Source organism: Anomaloglossus baeobatrachus, chromosome 4 (genome assembly GCF_048569485.1).
Source record: "Anomaloglossus baeobatrachus isolate aAnoBae1 chromosome 4, aAnoBae1.hap1, whole genome shotgun sequence".
NCBI lineage: Eukaryota > Metazoa > Chordata > Amphibia > Anura > Aromobatidae > Anomaloglossus > Anomaloglossus baeobatrachus.
The window spans coordinates 29,449,052-29,455,051 of record NC_134356.1 but is presented as its reverse complement, the minus strand read 5'-3'; the positions used below and the strand labels follow the sequence as shown (position 1 = coordinate 29,455,051).

General features: G+C 52.5%; 1 protein-coding gene across 1 annotated transcript in view; it reads right to left on the bottom strand.

Annotated features, from left to right (window-relative positions):
• Positions 1-6,000, bottom strand: part of FGD4 (FYVE, RhoGEF and PH domain containing 4) — a 224,397-nt gene that overhangs the window by 126,519 nt on the left and 91,878 nt on the right. The gene's annotated exons all lie outside the window — the stretch shown is intronic.

Here is a 6,000-nt window from a genome sequence, read left to right as displayed (position 1 = left end):
GAGACACAGTGTGAGAGAGAGAGACCGTGTGAGAGAGACCGTGTGAGAGAGAGAGACCGTGAGAGAGAGAGAGAGAGAGACCGTGTGAGAGAGAGAGAGACCGTGTGTGAGAGAGAGAGACCGTGTGAGAGAGAGAGAGACCGTGTGAGAGAGAGACCGTGTGAGAGAGAGAGACAGTGTGAGAGAGAGAGAGACAGTGTGTGAGAGAGAGAGACCGTGTGAGAGAGAGAGAGACCGTGTGAGAGAGAGAGAGACAGTGTGAGAGAGAGAGAGACAGTGTGTGAGAGAGAGACACCGTGTGAGAGAGAGAGACACCATGTGAGAGAGAGAGACACCATGTGAGAGAGAGAGACACCGTGTGAGAGAGAGAGACACCGTGTGAGAGAGAGAGACACCGTGTGAGAGAGAGAGACACCGTGTGAGAGAGAGAGACACCGTGTGAGAGAGAGAGGACACCGTGTGAGAGAGAGACACCGTGTGAGAGAGAGAGACACCGTGTGAGAGAGAGAGACACCGTGTGAGAGAGAGAGACAGTGTGAGAGAGAGAGAGACCGTGTGAGAGAGAGAGACACAGTGTGAGAGAGAGAGACCGTGTGAGAGAGAGAGACGTGTGAGAGAGAGAGAGAGAGAGACCGTGAGAGAGAGAGAGAGACCGTGTGAGAGAGAGAGAGACCGTGTGTGAGAGAGAGAGACCGTGTGAGAGAGAGAGAGACCGTGTGAGAGAGAGAGAGAGACAGTGTGAGAGAGAGAGAGACCGTGTGAGAGAGAGAGAGACAGTGTGAGAGAGAGAGAGACAGTGTGTGAGAGAGAGAGACCGTGTGAGAGAGAGAGAGAGAGACCGTGTGAGAGAGAGAGAGACCGTGTGAGAGAGAGAGAGACCGTGTGAGAGAGAGAGAGACCGTGTGAGAGAGAGAGAGACCGTGTGAGAGAGAGAGAGACCGTGTGAGAGAGAGAGACCGTGTGAGAGAGAGACCGTGAGAGAGAGAGACCGTGTGAGAGAGACCGTGTGAGAGAGAGAGAGAGACCGTGTGAGAGAGAGAGACCGTGTGAGAGAGAGAGAGACCGTTGTGAGAGAGAGACCGTGTGAGAGAGAGAGAGACCGTGTGAGAGAGAGAGAGAGAGAGACCGTGTGAGAGAGAGAGACCGTGTGAGAGAGAGAGAGAGACCGTGTGAGAGAGAGAGACCGTGTGAGAGAGAGGGAGAGACACCGTGAGAGAGAGAGACACCGTGAGAGAGAGAGACACCGTGAGAGAGAGAGAGATGTGGCGCCCTGGACAAGCCAGGACGTCACAGGTACTGCAACAACACACCCCACACCCCGAGATAGGCACATCAGTCAGACACAAATCCTTGTTGCCTCCCTCCAGGGGTTGATGTCCACACCAGGTGGGGCAGAGCCAGGTGGTTGGCTCCACCCACCGAGGAGTTCACAGTCCTGGAGGCGGGAAAAAGGAGAGAGGAGTGCAGTTAGTAGAGTGTAGAGGAGAGTGAGGAAAGTAGTAGTGGAGGAACTGACTGGCCATGTCCGGGTACGTGGCTCGGGCACAGAAACAGCAAGGTTGGCAGACGGTGGTGACCGTCTGCAGGAGAGGCCGATTGACGCACAACCGTAAGGACCGGGGACGGGCGGTGGCCCGCCGGTACCGGATCGGGGAGCGAAGAGAAGCCAGCACCATCCGGCAGGGCCTACAGACCCCGACCAGGCTAGGAGTCGCCGTAAAACCGGTAAAATCCGTCAGCGACGAGAACCTCCGGGGTTTCCCAGCAATAAAGACCCAACTGAAGGCAACCGTCCAAACAGTCAGGGAGATAAAGCTACCACCAGAGCTAGAGCTCCCAGGGCCAGAGCCTGCGGGCAAGACGAGGCTCCCTTAGCCAACATACCGCAGGGGAGCGGGTTACCGGTGGGAAGCCATCGGGGCCGAGAACATAACACAGGTGCAGGGAGATACAGTTACCGCCAGCCTACCGGGAGTCACCATCGCAGCCGTCTGTGGGACTGTCCATCCAGCCGTTTGTTTTACCAGAGACTCAGTGTGCGTTACTGGCTGAGTAAATACCACCGTGCCGTCTGGCACTGCGCTGCCCCGCAACCCTGCACCTGGCCAGGCCCCGCAACCCACCTTACAGCCCACAACTCCGGGCCCCGGGACTACCAAAATCCCCCTACCCACGGAGGCGAGAGAAACATCCCAGCTGCTCCCTGTCATCGCTCCCGGGATCCCCGTACAGAGCAGCGGTGGTGCCCCAACCTCACCACACACCGTGGGTGGCGTCACAAACCGACATCCCAAACACCAACAAAACACCCCTTTCACTCACGGGCGAGGAGCGCCGCTCGAGTTCCCGGATCCGGCCCACCGCTCGAGCCACCAAGCAGCAGTAGTACCAGCGCCGGACCCGAGCGTGGTGAGCGCAGCGCCCTCCCCGCCCGCGACAGAGACACCGCGAGAGAGAGAGAGACACCGTGAGAGAGAGAGATACAGTGTGAGAGAGAGAGAGAGACAGTGTGAGAGAGAGAGAGAGACAGTGTGAGAGAGAGAGAGAGACAGTGTGAGAGAGAGAGAGAGACAGTGTGAGAGAGAGAGAGACAGTGTGTGAGAGAGAGAGAGAGAGACAGTGTGAGAGAGAGAGACAGTGTGAGAGAGAGACAGTGTGAGAGAGAAAGGGAGAGAGTGAGAGAGAGTGAGAAACTACAGAGGGATCTGTGTCAACAGCATTCTGGGAAAACTGTTTAACAGCATCATTAATAAAAGGATTATCGCCTTCCTCACCCAGGGTGACGTCCTCAGCAGAAGCCAAGCTGGGTTCATGCCAAACCACCGCACCACGGACCACATTTACACCCTGCAAAGCCTCATCAAGACTCACGTCCACGACAAAAAACAGGGGAAAATATTTGCATGTTTCGTGGACTTCAAAAAGGCCTTTGACTCAGTGTGGCATCCAGGCCTGTTCCTGAAACTCCTGGAGAGCGGAATAGGTGGCAGAACCTACGACGTGATCAAGAGCTCATACACTGAGAACCGGTGCAGCGTAAAGGTGAACGGAAAGAGGACGGCTTTCTTCCGACAGGGCCGTGGGGTCAGACAGGGCTGCAGCCTGAGTCCAACTCTATTCAACATCTATATAAATGGACTAGCAACAGCTCTAGAGTCCTCCCCCACTCCAGGCCTCAGTCTGCATGACCGAGAGGTGAAGTTCCTGCTGTACGCAGATGACCTCCTGCTACTCTCCCCAACTGAAAGAGGCCTCCAAGATAGCCTGGCAGTACTGGAAACATTCAGCACCACATGGGCGCTTCCCATCAACCAAAAGAAGACCAAAAGTCATGGTGTTTCAGAAGAGGAACCAGAACAAAATAAACACTCCCTCCTTCACATTAAATGGCTCCACGCTGGAGAAAACCAGCAGCTACACCTACCTCGGTCTGGAGCTAAGCAATAACGGGAGCCTCAAGCAAGCAGCAGAAGCCCTGAAAGGAAAAGCATGCAGAACCTTCTATGCCATCAGAAGACAACTGTACCACCTCAAACCACCTGTGAGAGTCTGGCTCAAGATATTTGACAGCGTCATCACCCCTATACTGCTATATGGCAGCGAGGTATGGGGCCCAGTGACCTACCCAGACCACACAAAGTGGGATTCCAGCCCTACCGAAGTCTTCCACATGGAGTTCTGTAAATATCTCCTCCAAGTCCATCGCAGCACCTCAAACATAGCCTGTAGGGCAGAGCTGGGCCGATTCCCCTTATGGTTCACTATACACAAGAGGGCGCTATCACACCAGGCACACACACAGAACAGCAACCCCAGCTCCTACCATCATAAAGCCCTGCTGAGCCGGAGCCCAGAGCAAGCCAGGAACCCCGGCAGCCAGTCCAGCCAAAGTCAGCAACACCCCCTGACAAAAGCCCAAATAAAAGAGATCTCAGAGAGCTGCAAGATGCAATACATAGAGGACTGGAAGAGTGAATTAGAGAACTCCCAGAAACTCACCATCTACCGGTCACTGCGGAGGGACTACACTCTGGCCCCATATCTGGAAAGGCTACGCCACCCCAAAGACAGGCAGACCCTGAGCCTGTACAGACTGAGTGCCCACAGCCTAGAGGTGGAAACAGGGCGGCACCGACAGACATACAAGCCGCGAGAGAACAGACTGTGCCAGCACTGCCAGCAGGGGGCTCTGGAGGACGAAACGCATTTCCTACTGCACTGTGACAAATACTCAGCAGTGAGGGGCTCCCACTTCCAGAAATTTACCACCCATAGCCCGGGCTTTCCATCCATGGATGAGGACATGAAACTCCGCTTCCTACTGGGGGAAGAGGAATCAATGGTGGAGATCGCCGCCCAATATGTCACCACATGTCATAAGCTGAGGGGAACCTAAGACCCCTAAATGGACTGTCAGAGCCCAAATTGTGCCCCCCAACTCCCCATAACCCTGATCCCCTCCCACCACACTTACTGATTTCTCTTGCTTTGGCAACACTAATTGTATTTTGGTCCTGCCAATAAAGCATATTTGAATTTGAATTTGAGTGTGTGAGAGAGGGAGCGAAGGAGAGAGAGAGAGTGTGTGTGAGAGAGTGAGTGTGAGAGTGAGTGTGAGAGTGAGTGTGAGAGAGTGAGTGAGAGATACACCCTGAAAGGGACACTATGGAATGCGAGGACCTGCATTGGAACGCATCAAGGACCTGCGGTGGAACACACACACACACATTCGGTGATACCGTACTGCTCGGGGGACCTGGGACACTGTGCATTCCACCTCAGATCCTCCATGTGTTCCATTGCAGGTCCTCATGCTTCACAGCGCTGTCGGCCAGAAGCAGAGGACCACCGTTGTAGAGCACACAAGAACCTGCTGGGAGCGCCAGCTGCGGATCCCAAGAGGACCTAGGAGCGACGCATATTTCCGGGGCCCCCTTTTTTGGGGTTTAAACTTAATCTCAACCTGTATTTCCCAAAAAAATAAGCTCTACCTCGAAAATAAGCCTAGCTTATTTTTCGGGGCCAAAAATAATAGAAAACCATATTATTTTTGGAGAAACATAATACTTACCTTTGAGAGGTGGAGTCCTTAATTCAGAGTCTCATCTATTATAAAAAGTCTTTTTGTACGTTAATGGGTGCTGTATAATACCTCATTTCTCCTGCGGGGAAATATAACACTTGCTGCCAGGTTTCCCCACTGATCACACATGACCAGCGATTGGAACAATGGCTGATCTGTGATGTCTGGCTGAAAGTGTTCAATTTCCCTGCAGCTCCTCCGCAGGAGTATTGAGGTATTACACAGTACCTAATAAAATTTTAATAATAGGTGAGGACCCTGAATTAATTAGGTGAGGACCCTGAATTAATTAGCCCAGGGTAAGTATTTTTTAGCCATAGTCAACAATTCATGCTGAAGTGTATAATGTGCTCACTGGCTGGGGGCAACCCTCGACTCTGCTCTATCCTTCAAGCCACACATCCGAGCCCTTTCCACCTCCTGTAGACTCAAACTCAAAAATATTTCCCGGATCCGTACATTCCTTGACCAAGAATCTGCAAAAACACTAGTGCATGCCCTCATCATCTCCCGCCTGGACTACTGCAACCTGCTACTTTGTGGCCTCCTCTCTAATACTCTCACACCCCTACAATCCACCCTAATCCACCTGTCCCTGCGCTATTCCCCGGCCTCTTCTATCTAGCCTAATTATGCCTCCTTTCACATATAAAGCGCCATGGAATAAATGGCGCTATAATAATAAATAATGATAATATCAGAGGGTGTCCTGATGCACAGAACATTCAATGTGGATTATTTACTATGGCTGAAAAGTACTTTCCCTGGAGAGATGAAGTACTCTATCCAGGGTCCTCATATATTATAAAAAGCATTTTCATGCATTATGTATACAGCATATTGATTTTAATGTGTACTGTGTAATACCTCATGTCTCCTGCGGGGGAGCTGCAGAAGAATTGAACACCTCAAAGTAT